Genomic DNA, 22,293 nt, shown 5'->3' with positions numbered 1-22,293 from the left:
AAAACAGCTGTTCACCACCATCTCTTATCTTCCCCCATCCAAATCCTTGATCTTTTCTACCCCCGCTAATTTCACCCCAAATCCACTTTTTTGAAATACCAACTTCTTTCCTGGAAGTCCTTGGTGTCCTTGTGTTTTATACTTCTCCCACCTTTTATACTTCTTCCCTTCCCACGCCTTCTCCCCCCATGCCCTCTCCCTCCCACACATCTCCCGATGTCCCTGCTCTCAAATGTTGTGTTTGTGTGCTTCCCCTTCTCTCCCTATATTATCTACCGCTCCCTCTTTTTATATATTTTGTTTGTTTGCTTGATTTTTTTTTTGTGATAAATGTTAGCTCTGTCACGAGCCTCGATTCTGTATTTAAAAAAATAAAAAATAAAAATAAGAGAGAAGAGAGACGAGAGAGTAGCAGCCGCCGCCATGTGAAGTAAGTGCAGGAGTGTTTCTGGCCTTGTCTGTGATCCAAGGGTTCTTTTTTAGTGAAGGGCAAGCTTTTGCACAACACAAAAAAATACCGGCTCTTTTATATGAAGGAGAGGTCTGGGCCTTGAGAAAGGAAGAGAGGAGATTGCTGCAGAGGATGGAGATGTGGTTGCCAAGGGGGCTGCTGGGGATGTCGTAGAAGGAAAGGAAGAAGAGTGAGGATATCAGGAAGTGGTGGGCAGGAGTAAGTGATATCCACCAAAAGGCTCGGGAGGCTGTGCCGAGGACGGAGGAGTGGAATGTGCACAGGCAGGCCTTTGATTTTGGAGGCAATCAGGAAGAGAAGAAGCAGACGTAAAGTGAGGTGGGAAGAGGGGGCATTTTGAGGGGGGGATAAAATATGGTTACCCTTTCCTGAGCCCCTTCCTTCTCATGCCTTTTACCATGTTGTATCCAGCATGGTTCTTTGACATGCAAGACCATGTTTTTTTCAGGGAGCTTTATTTATTTTCTTTCTGCTGCTACAAAGTACGGAAAAGTTCTCCATGGAAAAAGGAAAATAGTGGACAAAGCTGTTGTTTAATTGTCACAACTTGAAGTTTTGTGTAACAGTTACCACTATGAAAGTGATTACTCCATTTTGAGGGAATGTACCCGTTATGCTTGTTTTATGGACTCGTTATCAGCAGAAAATGACTTGCATTTGTTTTATATTCACAAAATGTGTTCTTGATATGGCCTCATGTCAAGATAACAAACAGCAGCTTCACATATTCACAAACTTCGGTTGATTATCTAATTTAAGTTGATGGAGGTTTGGTTCAAAACCTTCCAAAAATCTCCTCTTGATTTCTCACGATGAACTTCTGTAAGGGTTCCTGACTTTCTTTAATTGAGGATCCTATACAAAGGTGTAAATACACTAAAACATCACGTGTAAGATGGAGCAAAGTAAAGTCATCAAATTGAACTGCTGGTGTATAACCCGAGAGGAATCTGGAAACTCGACTTGACTCTCTGTGTCACCTGAGCATTTGCTTGGTGATGCAGGAAACTCAAATTGAAGTCCGGTACAAGATGTCCCAGTCATTCATGTACATAATATATGTACAAGCTCTTCCATGTCACTTGGAACTGTTAATTTCCTCATCTCTGTCGGTGCTGTTGGTACTCTGCACAGTTTGTGCGGTTTCTGGTTGTACTCACGTTCCTCAAGGAGGTTCTACCATTCATCTGATCCACAATTTATTCAAACCTGAATCGTTCTCCATGTTCTTGTACTTCTTCAATTCTTTCGGAAAGTCTTGCGTTTACTTAACGGTTAAGGTAGTTGGCTCTTAAAGGGTCTTGAGCACCAGGTTGGTTGGCTCAGTCTGTCATCCTTCCAAGGTTGGCAAAATGTGTAACAGCTTAATGGAACCGGGGGACACTGCATCAGCAGCACAGCCGTGTCACCCAGCAATTATGCAACAAGCAGTCACAGGCTGAACACGGAATGATGATTTCTTTCTGAAAAGATCCTCAAATTCCTCCATTGTCATTCTGTGTATACATCCATCAGAAAGATGACTCAACAAAGAGTTGTTGCTGGTGTTTAAAACTTGTCTATTTTATACAGATGTGACATCTCTCACATGCTATTACGTTCCTTACCGGTTTCACCGGAGGGGACTATGCACTCCGAGGCAAAAAAAAATGAGCCATGCTGGTTTTTTCAAATTTGGAGCCATAGATGCAAAGTACATATTCCAGATTAAATTAATTACTCATGTTACAGAGGCTAAAAGCCTTCCACACGGTTTACAGCAATTGTTATGAAAAATTTCGTGTTTTAAGAAGTTATGTTAAAAAAAATAAAAAATAAAAAAAATTATGAAATTGCCATATTTTCGCGTTTCATCCTTAAAGCCAATATAGCAGGTAAGACAAAATAGATTTTAAAAATGTACACATAAAAAAAAGGAAGATAAGACGATTTGTTCCGTCACAAAAGAAAAATTACGGTTAGAAGTATACAGTTGTGGTCAAAAATATTGGCACCCTTTAAATTTTTTCAAATAACTCAATTTTCTCCAAAAATAAATTGAAATTGACAAAAGTATTTGGTCTCCACAATTCATTATTTCACTGTTAATATTACAGAACCTTTGTCTTTGATTCAGAACTTAATATATCCTTTTAAATAACAAAAATAAAAAGAAATGGCAATGACAAAATTATTGACACCCGAGATTTAATATTTGGTAACACAGTCTTTGGACAAAATAACTGCAGTCAAGCATTTCTTACAGCCATGAATGCGCTTCCTCCACCTCTCTACTGGTGGTTTGGCTCACTCTTCTTGTGCAAACTGCTCCAGTTCTCCCAGATTTGAAGGGTGCCTTCTCCCAACTGCTGTTTTCAGATCTCCCCACAGGTGTTCAATGGGATTTAGATCTGGACTCATTGCTGGCAACTTCAGAACAGTCCAGAATTTTGTCTTGAACCATTCCTGGGTGCTGTTTGAAGTGAGTTTGGGTGTCCTGCTGCAAGACCCATGACCTTTGACAGAGACCCAGCTTTCTGACACTAGGTTGAACATTGCGCTCCAAAATGCCTTGATTTCCTGATTTAATGATGCCATGCACACATTCAAGGTACCCAGTGCCAGAGGCAACACAGCAACCCCAAAACATCACGGAACTTCCTCCATGTTTGACTGTAGGGAAGGTGTTCTTTTCTTTGAAGGATTCATTTTGTTTCTGTAAACATAGAGATGATGTGCTTTACCAAAAAGCTCTAATTTGGTCACATCTGTCCACAGGACATTCTCACAGAAGGATTTTGGCTTGTTCAGGTGTGTTTTGGAAAACTCCAGTCTGGCTTTCTTATGTCTCTCTCTCAGCAGTGGGGTCCTCCTGGGTCTCCTACCATAGAACACCCTTTCATTGAGTTGGCGACGGATGGTGCGAGTTGAAACTGTCATATCTTGTGTCTGAAGGTCAGCTTGAATCTGTTTGGCAGTTGATCGAGGTGCTTTCTCTACCATTCGAACAATGCTTCGCTGCAATCTTTGATCAGGTTTTCTCTTGCGGCCACGTCCAGGGAGGTTGGCTACAGTGCCGTGGACCTTAAACTTCCTGATAACATTGCGTATGGTGGACACAGGAATATCAAGGTCTCTGGAGATGGACTTGTACCTTTGAGATTGTCCATGCTTGGCTACATTCTTGTGTCTGACCTCCTCAGACAATTATCTGTTTTTTTTTTTTTTTCTCCATGCTCATTGCGGTACAAACAGTGACACAAAACAGCAGAATGACTCATTTTCTCTAATCAAACTGATTGAATGAGTGATTTTTATATTGCAGGTACCCCTTCCCCTCTTTGCATATCCAACACCATAGGTGAGTTCAATTCCAAAGTAAAGGAGAAGCACCTGCTTAAAATCTAATTCTTTCTAACAACTTCTAAAAGGTGCCAATAATATTGTTGCGGTTGTGAGAATAAAGGATAACCCCCCCCCCCCCCCCCCCCCTCTAAGGTAGACGCACCACAACATGTAGCCTCGCGGTAGTACAGTTATCTCTTAGTAAATGTAAGCGTAGTCTCCTTTCCTGTGTTAGTTTTGCGTTGAGCAGGCCAGTGAGTAGGCCTCAATTGGGCTGGCATGCCATGTGCTCTGCCTGGAACAAGTCTGGTAAGGCCGAAGGGAGGAGCTGCAGGGGGAGTGGCCGGTAAGCAATGAGCCGCCAATCAGAGCTCGAGGGGAGTGGCTCACTACTGCGACGAGAGGTGGGGCTTGGAACATTCGAGTAAGACTTTGGGGCGCGGCCATAAAACCCTGCTCCGGGCCCCCCGCCTCAGTTGAACTAGAGAGAGGTGAGAGTTCGCTGTGAGACAAGGAGAGAGAATCGCTCAGCCCCTGAACAAGTCGGAGTGCTTGAATTGAATTGCCTGTTATCGTCGTTGTACACGAACTTTCCCTGTGCCCTGCGCTCTGCTACCTATATAAATTGCGCTTGTGAAGTCGACCCGTTCCAGGCCACAGACGCGCGACCTCCTTGCCTGCGCTCCCAGCGTACGTGTCGTGAACACCAGAGGGCAACGCCGGGTGAGCTGTCCGGAGTGGACGACGCCAGGACGCGTTTTGGAACGTGAACTTTTCCTTCCTCCTTTTTCCCCGTGTGAGTGAGTGGGCCAAAGGTCTGGGGTTAAGTTAACATTGTTTAAGTCCCTGCTCTGTGTCTCTTCGAATCACTGTACATTGTAATAAACCTGTGTTCTTCCTCTTATTTGACCGTTCCCGTCCTTTCCATCCATTGGCCTAGCATTGTAAGAATAAAACCGCTCGAATCGGGTTCCATAAAAGTAACGGCACGAGTCACGTGATACGCACACCGCTCGGGCGTACTCGATTAGCGTGGCTTGTGCGAGGTCCGGTCCCCGTTTTCGTGGCAGCGTGGGTCAAAGGTACGTGCGGTGTCGACCCAATACCCTTTTTCACGCTCGCTGCGGAAGTGGCGATTCGGCTTCGTGGACACGAAGACCCAAGGGGAAAAAGGGGGTTTAATTCCCCCTTTGTAACGTGGACGGGCTTCGGGAGATCCGCAACAATATTGTCCTGACCATTTTAGGATTTTCGTGTGGAATAAGATAAGATTTAGTAATTTTTTCAGCTTTTTTTTTTTTGAAAACCAAAGAAATACATTCGTGGATACCAAAATATTTTTTAATTTTAAACAATTTTCTGGAAGAAATGGTGCATTATTTGAAAAAGTGTAAGGGTGCCAATATCCTTGGCCATGACTGTACTTTTAAGGATCTGCAATACATTGCTAGGGTGGTGTTATGTTTTTTGACTGTTTAATGCATATGTAGTGCATAAATTGCTCAAATAAATAAATATATATATATAATTATATATATATGACTTGTACAGTTAGTAAAGATCATGTTTTTTTGTGTTTCATTTTAGAAATGCCTCCAAAGAAAGAGAAGTCCATGCTGATGGAGATATTAAAAATCGAATGGCTTTCTCTTTGTCAAGCGGGCAAGATATTGTTGTGGTTTTGCAATAAATAACACCCCCTCTAGTTAATTACACGACAACATGTAGCCTGCATTAGTCAGTTATTTCTTATTAAATGTAAAGATTAGCTCCCTTCCCATTGTGTAGTAATTAAAGCAGATATGCGTTGAGTTGAGGCAGGATTTCAAACCTTCGTATAGTTGAAGGAAGATGTTGGTTCATGTGCAGGTAGGCGTGGCTAAAAATACAGTCCACGTGATCACCCGCGGCTGTGGTAGGCGGGGCGAAAAGAACAGCCCACGTCACCAACAAACGACCAATGAGAGGTCGTGGACATTTCACCAGCAAACGACCAATGAGAGATTGTCGACACGCAAACAACCAATGAGAGATCGTGGACACGCAAACAACCAATCAGGTCGTGGACACTTCACCAGCAAACTACCAGTGTTGCCTCGGCCAATGGGAGGCTGTGGAACAACATTCTAGAAAGCCTTTCAACCCGATATAAACCGGTGCCCATCGCACTTCGGGCTCTCTTGCTGCCCTCTCTCGTCGTAGTCATTCAAGCTGGCTGTCCGACATGCTGGTTCGTCCTTCCTGCGCTGAATCGTTCCTTGACCTGGATCGTTGTTCGTTCTGACTTTGACGCGGTGGCTCGTCCTGCAGACCTTCTGCAAGCTGCACGTCCTGAACAGCCCGGGAGCTGCGCACGGAAGCTGGCGAACCTAAGTCCGCGGCTGCACGTTGCTCGGTACGATTTAACCTGTGTGATTCATCCCCCGTGTGTGTGTGCAAGGCGCCTGTTGGGATTTAGATCGGTAGAAAATTGATAAGCATGCCTCTCATCCTTGTTCTGTGAATAATAAATAAAAGTGTGTGGCGGACACAAAAGCCCACTGGCGTGGTGACATCAATTCCACGCACCAAGTGGGCGGTGGCCACGCCCGAGGGGTAGGCGTGGCCTCATGATATACACCGGGCGCCCAGCCCGGAGCAGTTCAGTGTTACAGTGTAGTCTTACAATAAAGACGTTTATATGTTACCGCTTGTCCGCTTCCTCCTTGCTCACAAGCAGCGTGCGTAACGCCGCGCTTTACTGGTGACCCTCGACGTTGGATCTGCCGTAGCGATCCTTCCGAACACGACGCCATTGCAATGGCCAACGACAAGGCAATGGCGATTAAACTTCCCGAATTTTGGGAGGCCCAGGCCGAAGTCTGGTTCGTTCAAGCCGAAGCCCAATTTCAGCTTCGGCGCCTCACCAACGACGACCTGCGCTACTGCCATGTCGTCGCCTCCCTCGGGCCCGGCACGGCCGCTCGAGTTGTGTCCGTCCTTCGCCACCCACCGGACGGCCACAAGTACGAGGCACTCAAGCGGCTACTCCTAGCCACGTTCGGCCTCACGGACGACGCACGGGCCGATCGCCTCCTGGATCTCCCCGAGCTCGGTGAGACGCGCCCGTCGGTCTGAATGGACCATATGCTGTCACTGTTGGGCGACGAAGCCCCCGGTTCGCTATTCCGGGCGCTTTTCCGTCGCCAACTTCCAGCGCAGGTTCGCCTCGCGTTGGCCGGGACCGGGCTAACGGAACCCCGAGCATTGGCGGCCGAGGCGGACAAGTACTTCGCCGCTTCGGACACGCGGGCGAGCGTCGGCGTGGCCGTCACGGCCTTCGACGCTGATGTTCCACAGCATCATCTTCTACAGCACGCTGAAGTTCAGCAGCATGCTGATACGCACCTCGTGAACGCCGCCACGCCCCGCCCACCGCCGCGGCGAAAACCGCCACCGCGGGGAAACCCGTCGACTCCACCGGCCTGGCGGAGCCAGCCGCGCTCCTCCAGCTCCACCACCTGGTGCTGGTTCCACGCCAAGTTCGGCCACGAAGCTCGGCGGTGTCATCCGCCGTGCTCCTTCAACGGGTCGGGAAACGCCCGGGCCGGCGCTCAATTGTGGCGATGAGCGCCGGCCGTTCGAGCAGCCTGCTGTTCATAACGGACACCTTCTCCGGGCGCCGTTACCTGTGCGACACGGGAGCACAGGTGAGTGTCATTCCCGCCGGCACGTCAGACAAGCACGCCGCGGGTGGGGGCCCCGCACTGCTTGCCGCGAACGGGACGCCCATCCGTACGTACGGAAAACGCTGCCTCTCTCTGCGGTTTGGAGGGCAGGTTTTCCGATGGACGTTCGTCACCGCCGACGTGCCCATGGCACTGCTTGGCGCGGACTTCCTGTGCGCTAATGGGCTCCTGGTCGACGTCAAGCGCAGACGGCTTGTCCAGGCCAAGACGTTCAGCTCGCTCGCATGTGCGTTGCCCAGCTCAACGAGCGGCTTGCCAAGCGGCTTGCCGAACGATTCGGTTCCGGCCACGTTGGTCTGTACGCTTCCGGCAGCGGACGCATTCACCCGCCTCCTCGCCGGCTTCCCGGCCCTCACGCGGCCCACCTTCTCGGCGGGGGCCGTCAAGCACGGGGTGGCCCATCACATCCCCACCGTCGGGCCACCGGTCTACGCCCGGGCACGCCGCCTCGAGCCGACGAAGCTGGCGGTGGCAAAAGCGGAGTTCGCTACCCTGGAGCGACTCGGCATCGTTCGGCGCTCAGAGAGCGCTTGGGCGTCGCCGCTGCACATCGTGCCGAAGCCCGGCGGGGGATGGTGACCGTGCGGGGACTATCGCCGTCTCAATGACGCCACGACTCCCGACCGCTACCCCGTCCCCCACATTCAGGACTTTTCCGCCCGTTTGGCGGGCAGGTCCTTCTTCTCGAAGGTGGACCTCATACGCGGCTACCATCAGGTCCCCGTCAGGCCGGAGGACGTCCCGAAGACGGCGGTCATCACGCCATTCGGACTCTTCGAGTTCCTGCGCATGCCCTTCGGTCTGAAGAATGCGGCTCAGGCGTTCCAGCGACTGATGGACAGCGTCCTGCGCGACTTGGATTTTGTCTACGTCTACCTGGACGATATCCTCGTCGCCAGCGCGTCCCGCGAAGAGCACCTACGCCACCTCCGCACGCTCTTCGAACGCCTGGGCCAGCATGGCCTGATTGTGAACCCCGCAAAGTGCCGGTTCGGCGCCGCCACAATCGATTTTCTGGGGCACCGTGTCACCAGGCACGGAGCCGTCCCCCTGCCGGCCAAGGTGGAGGCGGTGAAGGGGTTTCCGCGCCCCCGCACGATCAGAGGGCTGCAGGAGTTCCTGGGCATGGTGAACTTTTACCATCGGTTCCTGCCCCGTATCGCCCAGCTCCTGCGCCCCCTGCACGAAGCTCTCCGAGGTAAGCCGGGCAAAGGCGACGTTACCTGGACCGAGCAGATGGACACGGCGTTCACGGGCGCGAAGCTCGCCTTGGCTAACGCCACCATGCTCGCGCACCCGGCGCCCGATGCACCGATCGCCCTCACCACCGATGCCTCGGACTACGCGGTGGGCGCGGTGCACGAGCAATGGGTGCGTGGAGCTTGGCAACCGCTGGCGTTCTTTAGCCGGCAGCTTTGCCCGCCCGAACGCCGTTACAGTACCTTCGACCGCGAGTTGCTCGGACTTCACTTGGCGGTCAGGCACTTCCGCCATCTGCTCGAGGGCCGGGCGTTCACTGCCTTCGTCGACCACAAGCCGCTGATCTTCGCGATGGGCAAGGTCACCGAGCCGTGGTCGGCCCGGCAGCAGCGTCACCTCTCGGCCGTGTCCGAGTACACGACGGACATCCAGCACGTCGCGGGGAAGGACAACCCGGTTGCGGATTGCCTTTCCCGGGCCGTCGCCCACGCAGTCCACCTCGGCATCGACTACGCCCGGATGGCAGCGGACCAGGCCGCTGACCCCGACGTCCAGGCCTTGCGGACCGCCGTCACGGGCCTCCGCGTCACCGAGGTGCCGTTCGACGGCGCGGGCGCGGCCCTCTTGTGCGACGTCTCCCTCGTGCGTCCTCGCCCCATTGTGCCCGCGGGCTGGCAGCGCCAGGTGTTTGACGCCATCCACGGCCTGTCCCACCCGGGCGCGAGGGCCTCCCAAAGGCTGATCGCCGACAAGTTCGTCTGGCATGGCCTCCGGAAGGCCGTCCGCGGCTGGGCCAGGACATGCCTCGCGTGCCAGCGCGCCAAGGTGCACCGGCACACCCAGGCCCCGTTGGCTCCGTTCACGGTGCCGGAACGCCGGTTTGACCACGTCCACGTGGACCTGGTGGGACCTCTGCCCCCCTCGCGGGGTTTCACCCACGTCCTCACCATGGTGGACCGCACCACCCGGTGGCCGGAGGCCTTGCCCTTGGCGTCGACAACGGCGGCCGATGTCGCGCAGGCTTTCATTGCCACCTGGGTCGCCCGGTTCGGCGCCCCCTCAGACATCTCATCCGACCGCGGCCCCCAGTTCACCTCGGAGCTCTGGGGGGCGGTTGCGCAGGGGCTCGGGGTCCGGCTGCACCGAACCACGGCCTACCACCCCCAGGCTAACGGCCTGTGTGAGCGATTTCACCGCTCATTGAAGGCCGCGCTCCGGGCCACCCTCCGCGACGGCGGCTGGGTCGACAGGCTCCCCTGGGTCCTGCTGGGCCTTCGGACGGCGCCCAAGGAGGACCTGCGCGCATCCGCGGCGGAGTTGGTCTTCGGGCAACCGCTGCGGGTGCCGGGCGAGTTCCTCCCCGACTCCACGGCACCATGGTCCGCGGCACAGCAGCGCTCCGCTCTGCAAGAGACCGCCCAGAGGTTCGCCCCGGTGCCAACGGCATGCCACGGGCACCCACCGACGCATGTCGCCCTGGAGCTTTGCACGGCGGAGTACGTCTTCGTCCGCCACGATGCCCATCGGACACCACTGCGGCCCCCGTACGACGGGCCTTTCCGCGTGCTGGAGACCGGGGCGAAGCACTTCACCCTGGACATCGGCGGTACTCCTGACCGCGTTTCGGTAGACCGCCTCAAGCCGGCCCACCTCGATGTGGACCATCCACCGCCAGTGGCCCGACCCCCACGTCGGGGCCGCCCTCCTGCGGGCGGACCCCCGGCACCGCCCAGCCCCGCCGCCACGGCGCCCCCCGGTCCTGCACCCATCCCAGGGGCAGCCAGGGGCATCCCACCTGGTATCCCTGCACCCCGGACGCCGCCGATCGCCAGGGGGCGCTTCGGCCGGGTCATTCGACTGCCCCACAAACTGGCCCTCCAGGTGCGCGGGAATTCTGGGGGGGCGCGTGTGGCGGACACAAAAGCCCACTGGCGTGGTGACATCAATTCCACGCACCAAGTGGGCGGTGGCCACGCCCGAGGGGTAGGCGTGGCCTCATGATATACACCGGGCGCCCAGCCCGGAGCAGTTCAGTGTTACAGTGTAGTCTTACAATAAAGACGTTTATATGTTACCGCTTGTCCGCTTCCTCCTTGCTCACAAGCAGCGCGCGTAACGCCGCGCTTTAAGTGTACATTTTGTTTCCTTTCAACCTGTTCGTGTACGTCTTTTCCCCCATTTGCCCAGCATAGTCCGAACCAAATTTGACTCTTTAATCAGGTCCATAAATCACGCAGCATAACCGTGATTCACACCAGCGCAAAAAAACCCGCTCGGCGCACTCGATTGGAATAAGGTGTGAAATCGCGAGAAGGGGTTCAATTCCCGGTCTTTCTAACCACATGGTCTCGAAGGTATTTGGGTAGTGACCAATCACCCTTCACCCGTGGTTAGGGGATTGGCATTTGAATTTGCTCAGCAACCCGTCGACCGCGAGTTTAGTCGCGACCGACGACCCCATGGATCCGGTGTCTGTGGGGAAATGGGGACTTCACCCCCCACCCCACCCCCTCCCTTAGTACGTCGACAGATCCAGGATCCCCAACAATATATTCTGAAATCCACAGGCTCCTGAAGAAGAAGAACATCCCTATTTCTCTGCCTACCATAAAGAGAATAGGTCTACAGTTCCAGAAAACTGATTCTACTGCAAGGAAGAAGGGATCTGTCAGGCCTAGAGCCACTACAAGTAAATATGACAGGTAACTGAAATTATTAGTTCTCCTGGAAAAAAAAGCCTTCGGAAACTCAGATGAGTTCAAACCTGCTGAAACAAGATTGTTTTCATAAGGACCATCAAAAGAACGTTGATTGATGCTGGTTTTGCCTCAAGAAAATGTGCCAAGAAACCTCTATTATCTAAGAAAAACATTCAGGACAGATTGCACTTTTTAGCTGAATATGGGAACTGTGATTCAGACTGGTTTCAGAGAGTTATGTGGGGTGATGGATCAATATTTCAAATTTGCAGTGATGCTCCAGAATGTTGCCTTCGCAGATGTGGTGAGAAATTCAACCCTGAGTGCATTTTAACAACTGTGAAGCATTGAGGAGGTGGAATCATGGTCTGGGTGCATTTTTGTCTGCGGGTCGTGTTGAGCTGATAAGGTGTGAACAGTCAATTACTGCCAATGAATACCAGAAAATATTAGAGAAAGGATTACTTCCCAGGCTCCAAAAGTTATTTTCTGGAGAGAAAAAGCAAATAAGTCATTTTTCAACAAGATAATGCTCCATCCCATAATGCAAAAGCCACCAAGAAGTGGTTTGAGAAAAAGTTCCTGAAACTGATGTTCTGGCCTAGTCAGATTCCTTATTTGAACCCCATAGAGAATCTTTGGGCCTATATTCAGCACAAACTTATTGGAAGGAAATTTACAAATTTTGATCAACTTTGGGAAGTTGTCGTACATGAATGGGACAATATTGACATTTCTCGGTGCAAGAAGCTTTGTGAAAGTTTGACCAAAAGACTCGATTATTTAAAGAAAGCCAAGGAACAAGCCATTCCATACGAATTTGTAGTTATGTCTGTATGTTCTGGTGTTTTCATGGTTTTTTAAAATGTGTGGTGAAATAGTTATGATAAAAAAAGGTTAAAAAATGCACTTGGCTCTTTTTTTTTTTTTTTTGCCCCAGAGTAGGATTGCTCCTGTTGGATTGAAGTTCAATCCTGTTGGATTGAACGGGTGGGCCATTTGTTTGTTCGCTTGTGTGTCCGTTTGTTTGTCGGGTTGGTTGCAATTTCCCTTTCGGGTTGGTTTGGTGGTCGCAATACTCCAATGGTTGCAATTTCCCAAACTGGGAGTCCGAGCCCCCCCCCTCACTTCCCAGTCCCCAAAGTATCCACCTTCAATTTCTAGATTTTCATTCTGAGGACCAAATTGTGATGTGTTCAAGCTTAATCCGAGAAGTATTGCTGTTAGACCTTTACATCATCACATCTTTGCCTGAAGGGTTCATTTCAACATCTTATAGATCATCTGATAGGAAGGTGCAGAGGTATAATGTACATACCTTTAGGCTGTCTGGGCTGGATTTGATTCCTGGATCCCAACTATAAACTGCTGGATTGGTCCTTCACATGCAGGGTGTTGCTTCACAATGTGGGCCGACCCTCATTGAGCCGGTTGTCCGATCTCCTAGCATTGTTGGTGGATGTCAAAGATCCCGCTGTGTCTTTCGAGAAGAGTACGCGAGTTATTGCCGGCATTCTGAACGTATTCCAAATATCCCTGCCACGGTCAGTTGAATATCGGGCCTGGTCAACCGATTCGTCAAAGGCCTCGGCCAAAAACAATTCCCCCTGTCGATCCCAAATTTTGGTATGAATAGTTTTTGGGCCATACATACTGTACAGGATGGGACACTTGTAATACCCTCTCTAACCTGGAGGCGGCGCTACACGATACACATTTACATAGAGAATTTGTATCGAACTTGGTTTTACATGGAGGTAGGAGAGAGATTGAAGATAATGTGTAAGTTGGTTCCATAGGGGGGAAAAAATAGGAACAAATGAGTGCAGATGAGCAGTGATCCAGGATTTTGCGAGTTTCACTTCACCAGAAGAGTTAAGATGGTGGACTGATTACGAGACCATTTAATCTTCCAGTTCCCAGAAGTTCAGATACAGTATCCTGATATGTATCATTACATTGATCCCCGTGCCTCACCTTGTTCGTGCTACCCTTGGCTTGTCATGACCAGACACTGTACAAAATGGCTGAGGACATCTTCCAAATTCATTCAGAAATATAACATTCAGGCTAGTATGAGTGCTTCGCTCAAAGGCAAGGCCCTATTTTATAACCGTCCAATTAGTTGTTTTCAGATATTGCGCATGGAAATAAGGCAGAAATTTTAACCGAAAGGGGGAAAAAAGTGAAGGAAAATTTTAATGTTCGAGGGAAGTGATGGAGAATTATAGACCCGTTTGCTTAAGTTGAGTAGTGGGGTGGGTATAGCAAACATGGATTTGGAATCAGATGATGAACCAGTTATCCAATACTAGCAGGGGTACCCGGCGTTGCCCGGTGCTGTTCTAATTCTGTTGGATTTTTGAAGAAATGAAATTTTAACAAAGTTTTTTTTTTTATGTTTTTTTTTGGGGGGGAGGGGTGGGGAATAAAACACATCCCTGCACCCATTAAGAAATGGGGTCGGGGTTATTTAATATTACCTTTCACATAGCTACAAACGCTCAGGCACTTTCGAGAGATCAAAAAAAATTCAGTTTTTTTCTTTTCAAAAGGTTTTTGTCGAAAACAATCCCAAGCACTCACTGATGAACCTCTGAAAGTTTGATGAAGATCCATACAGCCATCTCTGAGAAAAATGGTGACACACAGACACAGTCACACACACACACACACACACACACACACACACACACACACACAGTCACACACACACACAGAGACACAGTAACAAACACACACACACACACACACACACTGTTACGGATTCGTCACTTCCACTGTTGTGGTTTTCATCCACTTGAAATATTTCTGATTCTATGTACTATTATTGTCTTCAAAAGGTTTATTGTTCATGAACTGCTTGCAAAGGATAAAAGCGTTAATGTTAAAAAGAGACAGGAAGCCGGATCGGGAACCGGAAGACGAGGAGGAAGAAGAAGGCGAGGGCGTGGCGAGTGAAGTCGGACAAGAAGCGAGTAGCTTCCAGCTCCGTAGCGAGCGTTGTCGAACGAAAGTCGCGAGTGAACTTTGAGTTTCCTTGGAAGGAGTTCCTGCGATAGGTGTTATCGCTGGGGAATTGAAAAACCTGTGTGGTCAGGTTTGGGCGTTGCGATTCCAAAGAATCATCGCTCGGTCGTGTCGACTCAAGTAAGAGCTGTCGGCCATTTTGACACTCGCGCTTTGTTCAGTAAAAGGTCTTGGCTACGCGTCTGCTTTTTCACCATCCTGTTGTCTGTCGGGGATGTGTGTGCGTAACGCCGAGTTTGAAGTTTAAGTGGCGGTTCGCCGACTGAACCGGGAACATTCCTATCTGGAGGGGGCCTTTGGGATTTCCCATTCCGCCGCGAGTTTGCTTTTGGTTTTGGACCACGTGACTTTTTGCGTCGCTTCGACCGCCGACGCCTGAGAGCTGCTTCGGCGGTGCGACTGCCCTTGCCATCCGCACGGGATTCTGGTCTCGATTGGACATCGTTCTAGCGATCGCTGGAGCGAGTCAACCTCGTCTTTAGGACGGGAATATGGAGACATTGGGGAAGGTTTTTCCACTCACTTGGAACACCGTGAGTTATCCTATGCTAGTTGATGTTACCATCATAAGATGTATTGAGTGTACTTTTGATTGCTATTTGTTGTACCGTTATTCTCGTGTGATTTTTAATACTGTACAATATTTGTTTGTTGATATAGTCATTGGTGTGGTTTCACTATTGATTTCTGACACAGAATAACATTTTTCTGCCGTGGCTCCTCTCGGGACTCGGAGGTACATCGTGACCAGGGGGTCGGGGAGGACCACGTAACACACACACACACACACACACACACACACACACACACACACACACAGACACAGAAACAAACACACACACACACAGACACAGTCACAAACACACATACACAGACACAGAAACACAGTAACAAACACACACACACACACACACACACAGACAGTCACAAACACACACACACACACAGATACACAGAGACACAGTAACAGACACAGGCACAGAGACAGTCACAAACACACACACACACAGTAACAAACACACACACACACACACACACACAGACAGTCACAAACACACACACACACACAGATACACAGAGACACAGTAACAGACACAGGCACAGAGACAGTCACAAACACACACACACACACAGACACAGTCACAAACACACACACACACACACACACACAGACACGGTAACAAACACACACGCACACAGAGACACGGTAACAAACACACACACACAGAGACAGACACAGTAACAAACACACACACACACAGACACCGAGACACAGTCACAAACACACACACACAGACAGAGACACAGTAACAAACACACACACATACACACACACACAGACACAGAGACGGTCACAAACACACATACACACACACAGACACAGTCACAAACATACACACACACAGACACAGTCACAAACATACACACACACACACACACAGAGACACAGTCATAAACACATACAGACACCGACACACACGGCTCTCTTATAGTATAGATGAAGATAGTTAATTACCTCCACCACCCAAGGTGGACGGAGTTTATGTTTTCACCCGTGTTTGTGAATAGGATATCTCAAAACGTTATTGACGGATTCGGCCGAAATTTGGTGGAGAGGTTGGGTATGTGACATTACTAAATGATTCCATTTTGGTGAAGATCTGGATTCAGATCTGAGAATTTTTAAAGTGATTCTTCACCATTGAGATGTAGGGCAAAAAACGATATATATATACAGGGTACATCTCAAAAGTCAGTTTAATTGGGGTAGAGGCACTGTTGTCTTGAAGCAGACTAGTTTACACCTCCCAGCCCTTTTTGTTCTGTGAAGAGACAACTTTCTATGTTTAAGTTGTTTCAATCCAAGGGGCTGGTTGTTCTGCTCTTGTTTTCTTTGTGTAGCACCTACTCGAGTAGCCCAAGGCTTTGTGGTGGGCAATATTCCATTAAAAAAAAAAAAAAAAAAATTTGTATTGTTACGTTTGTGGGGGGTAGGGATACCTTAGTCCAGGTAGAGTGTATAGATTAGTGTGCTCCGACTGTCGTGAAGAAGAAGAAATCTCAATGTATCATAAGTAGGGAATTTGTGTAGACCGGATGTCGGGTAAGCTTGTATCTTCGTCCCCATCAGAGGGGTGGGGCTTGTTAATTAGCGAGGGATTATGGGTAATTAATTCCCTGTTTGTAATTGCCTCTGTAATATTTTCCTGTGTTCCTTGTGACACCGCACTACAGGCACCTAGCCAGAAATCGGCCATTAACCACACTAATTAAAAACCAACCGGAAACCAGGCATGAAGCACTATCGCTGATAACACCGACTTGGTGAGCGCACAGGCACAAAAGCTCCGTGAAGCCACGCCTCAAAGAGCAGTGATTGGTCAGGGATTTGATTGACACAAGGACTGGTAAGATGGGACTATGGGATTGGTAAAGCAGGCATGGATGACGTAAGAGCCGCGCATACAAAATAGTTGAAGTGGCGGACATTAGCCCTTCTCGCTTCTTCTGATTCTGGATCCCATAGCGAACGGTCGCATTTTATCTCTCTCAGCTTCGACATTTTATCTCTCTCAGCATCGACATTTTATCTCTCTCAGCATCGACGTCCTCTTGGTTCTTCTCATTCTGGACCCCACAGCAAACGGTCGCACTTTGCTCTCTTGTGCAAGGAAGATTAATCGCGGGTGGTCATGTTCCGACATCTTCATAGTGGTCGTGAGGAGGCAGAACTGCAGGCGGAGAACTGCGGTTTCCCATGCGGAGATTGTGAGGACAAGCGCGGCTGGAAGAGCGAGCTGCACGCCAAGGCTGTTTGCTTCATGCACGGAGCCAGGACTGAGCGGGCCGTGAGTGAGGCCTCCTTCGTGCCAATGAGCGCGTTCTCGCGCGCAAAGACGCCAAGGCTTCAGACGATCTTGACGATTCCTGACGACACACCCCAGCCGATTGGAGCTAAGTGCCACAAACAACGCATATTTATTTTCCAATTCTTTTATCCTTTGTCTGTATTCAGGTCTGTGTGGGAGCGCTCCAATTTAGGAATATAATTTCATTTATCGTGCATTTTCTTTGTTACCGGCATTTTGGTTAATAAAGCCGGCATTTTCTTGAAGATTTTAAACCTGTGTCGGTTGGATTAATTATTGCAGGTTTAAGGACTGCCGTTGGGACCCGTGAAGGTAAGTGCTCTTCGGTCTCTCCCCCCCCCCCCCCCACCCCCCACACGTATTCTCTGCTACATTTTGACTGAACGCCTCGGAGTTAAAGCTCGTTCGGAAAGCCGTTTCCTTTTTTTTTTGAATACAACATCGAGGCTCGTGTAAGAGCTAACATTGATCACAAAAAGACAAGCTGACACATAAAACATATAATGGGAGCGGGAGACAAGATGGGGAGAGAGAGGGAAGCATACAAGTACAACATTTGAGAGCAGGGACATCGGGAGATCTGTGGGAGGGAGAGGGCTTGGGGGGAGGAGGCATGGGAAGGGCGAGGGGCGGTGGGGGGGGGGGGGCGGGTGTGGGAGAGGTATAGAACACATACACTGCTAGGACTTCGTCATGATTAAGGTCATCGTTAACAACACATTTTCCCCATATGGAGTTATTTACAATGAGCCACGTTTCAATTTTTTCCATGGAGTGGTTTCAGATATATAGAGGTGTGAAGTTTTTCCAAGGTGGCGCCTGTACCACATGACCTCTGACGTCATAATTATCATTAAAATATTCTACAGGAGGAGGCCCTCCTATGGAGAAAATTTCGTGTCTATCAGACCAAGTATTGCAGGGAAAAAAATTCATACTGATCAAATCAAGTGTTGTACTTGTCAAATTATGACATCATAATTAAAGTACCGATGACATCATCATTAACATATCTTATTCCCCAAGCGGAGTACTTGACAATGAGCCATGTTTCCGTTTTTTTCCATGGAGCGGTTTCGGAGATATGGAGATTGGAGGTGCAAGCTTTTTTTGATTTTTCCAAGATGGCGCCTGTGCCACGTGACATATGACGTCATAACTATCATTAAAAAAATTCCACAGGAAGAGCTGCTCATATTCTGAAAATTTTGTGCCAATCGGACTAACAGTTGCAGAGGAATTTTTTTTTCTTCATACTGATCAGATCAAGTATTGTTCTTGTTGAATTGTGACGTCATAATTAAGGCACCGATGACATCATGATCAAGATATCTTATTCCCCATGGGGAGTACATGACCATGAGCCATGTTTCCATTTTTTCCATTGAGCGGTTTGGGAGATATAGAGGTGTGACGTTTTTCCAAGATGGCGTCCGTACCACATGACCCATGACGTCATCTATATATATATATAAAACACTGTGTGTGTGTGTGTGTGTGTGTGTGTGTGTGTGTGTGTGTGTGTGTGTGTGTGTGTGTGTGTGTGTGATGTTACCGATAGACTCCTAAACGGAGAGGCTCACGTGCTTGATATTTGGCATAGACATGGCTATTGAGCCTGGGAAGAACATGGCCGACCTAAAAAAAAAAATTTCATAATATTTTTTTACCATCTTTTTACCTCAGCGCATTTCAGCGAGGAATATTATGCACGGAATCTGAGGCGGTGGCAGAGCAGCGCGCTGATTCGCTCAGAGCGATCACGTGATGTTCCTTGCCGCCATAAACTCACAGTTACGCGTTCGCACGTAATTCAGAGCGAAAAGCTATTGCGTTTTTTCACATTTCAGCGAGGAACATTGCCATTCACACCACATAGGGTTTTTTTTCTTTCATCTTTAGATCCATATTTTTTTTCAGCGAGGAATATTATACACGGAATCTGAGGTGGTGGCAGAGTAGCGCGCTGATTCGCTCAGAGCGATCACGTCATGTTCCTTGCCGCCATAAACTCACAGCAAGTAGCATAGATTTTAGCATGATTAGCATTTAGCATGATTTAGCAGAGATAGTAGCATGTTTCACATAGATTTTTTTTCAGCGAGGAATATTATACACGGAATCTGAGCCGGTGGCAGAGCAGCACGCTGATTCACTCAGAGCGATCACGTGATGTTCCATCCCCGCCGCCAGACCATTGAACATAAAACACAGTTTGTGTGTGTGTAATGTAATGTTACCTCCCTTCCCCCTCCCTCCCCTCCCCCTCCCTCCCTCCCCTCCCCTCCTCTCCCCTCCCCCTCCCCTCCCCTCTCCCCTCCCCTCTCCCCTCCCCCTCCCCCCTCTTCTCCCCTCCCCCCCTCTCCTCCCCTCCCCCCCATTCCCTTCCCCTCCCCTTCCCCCTCCCCCTCCCCTCCCCCGCCCGGCAATGCCGGGTACTTCTGCTAGTTATGAATAAAAAAAATTATACAGGCGGAAGCGCTCCTATGGTAAATTTTGTCAATCGGACCAACGGTTGCTGAGAAAATGAATTTTTAAAATGCAGACACAGCACACGTACTAAGCACCCGAATGCGAAGCCCCGCTTTTCGCTTCGCGAGCGCAGGGTAACAATTATTTTGCACAAATTTATTTGTTGTGTTTGTGATATTACATTTTTATAAGCAATTTAGGTTGAAGATTTAGGTTGAAAAAGAAAAATTCAAAAAGGAGCACCTCAGCACAATCATACGGGAGGGGTAGGTGCAGACTGGAAGTTTGGGACGAATACACCTCACCACCACGTCATTCAAAACACCTCATCACCACGTAATTCAGAACACCTCACCACCACGTAATTCAGAACACCTCACCGCAACGTAATTCAAAACACCTCACCACCACATAATTCAGAACACCTCACCACCACGTAATTCAAAACACCTCACCACCACGTAATTAAAAACACCTCTCCACCACATAATTCAAAACACCGCACCACCACGTAATTAAAAACACATCACCACCATGTAATTAAAAACACATCACCACCATGTAATTCAAAACACCTCACCACCACGTAATTCAAAACGCCTCACCACCACGTAATTCAAAACACCTCACCACCACGTAATTAAAACACCTCACCACCACGTAATTAAAACACCTCACCACCACATAATTTAAAACACCTCACCACCACGTAATTCAAAACACCTCACCACCACATCATTTAAAACGCCTCACCACCACATAATTTAAAATTCCTCACCACCACGTAATTCAAAACACCTCACCACCACGTAATTCAAAACACCTCACCACCACGTAATTTAAAACACATCACCACCACGTAATTCAAAACACCTCACCACCACGTAATTCAAAACACCTCACCACCACATAATTCAGAACACCTCACCACCACGTAATTCAAAACACCTCACCACCACGTAAATCAAAACACCTCACCACCACGTAATTCAAAACACCGCACCACCACGTAATTAAAAAGGCATCACCACCATGTAATTAAAAACGCCTCACCACCACATAATTCAAAACACCTCACCACCATGTAATTAAAAACACCTCACCACCACGTAATTAAAAACACGTCACCACCACATAATTAAAAACACCTCACCACCACGTAATTAAAAACACCTCACCACCACATAATTAAAAACACCTCACCACCACGTAATTAAAAACACTGCACCACCACGTAATTAAAAACACCTCACCACCACGTAATTAAAAACACACCACCACGTAATTCAAAACACCTCACCACCACATAATTAAAAACACCTCACCACCACGCAATTCAAAACACCTCACCACCACATAATTTAAAACACTTCACCACCACGTAATTAAAAACACCTCACCACCACGTAATTAAAAACACCTCACCACCACGTAATTAAAAACACCTCACCCCCACTTAATTAAAAACACACCACCATGTAATTCAAAACACCTCACCACCACGTAATTAAAAACACCTCACCACCACATCATTTAAAACGCCTCACCACCACATAATTAAAAACACCTCACCACCACGTAATTCGAAACACCTCACCACCACATAATTCAGAACACCTCACCACAACGTAATTCAAAACACCTCACCACCACATAATTCAGAACACCTCACCACCACGTAATTCAAAACACCTCACCACCACGTAATTAAAAACACCTCTCCACCACATAATTCAAAACACCGCACCACCACGTAATTAAAAACACATCACCACCATGTAATTAAAAACACATCACCACCATGTAATTAAAAACACATCACCACCATGTAATTCAAAACACCTCACCACCACGTAATTCAAAACGCCTCACCACCACGTAATTCAAAACACCTCACCACCACGTAATTAAAACCTCACCACCACGTAATTAAAACACCTCACCACCACATAATTTAAAACACCTCACCACCACGTAATTCAAAACACCTCACCACCACATCATTTAAAACGCCTCACCACCACATAATTTAAAATTCCTCACCACCACGTAATTCAAAACACCTCACCACCACGTAATTCAAAACACCTCACCACCACGTAATTCAAAACACCTCACCACCACGTAATTTAAAACACATCACCACCACGTAATTCAAAACACCTCACCACCACGTAATTCAAAACACCTCACCACCACATAATTCAGAACACCTCACCACCACGTAATTCAAAACACCTCACCACCACGTAAATCAAAACACCTCACCACCACGTAATTCAAAACACCACACCACCACGTCATTAAAAAGGCATCACCACCATGTAATTAAAAACACCTCACCACCACATAATTCAAAACACCTCACCACCATGTAATTAAAAACACCTCACCACCACGTAATTAAAAACACCTCACCACCACGTAATTAAAAACACCTCACCACCACGTAATTAAAAACACTTCACCACCACGTAATTAAAAACACCTCACCACCA

This window comes from Myxine glutinosa, chromosome 14 (genome assembly GCF_964187855.1).
Source record: "Myxine glutinosa chromosome 14, kmMyxGlut1.1, whole genome shotgun sequence".
In the NCBI taxonomy this organism is placed as follows: domain Eukaryota; kingdom Metazoa; phylum Chordata; class Myxini; order Myxiniformes; family Myxinidae; genus Myxine; species Myxine glutinosa.
The sequence above is the reverse complement of the archived record's forward strand: the minus strand, read 5'-3'. Positions refer to the sequence as shown.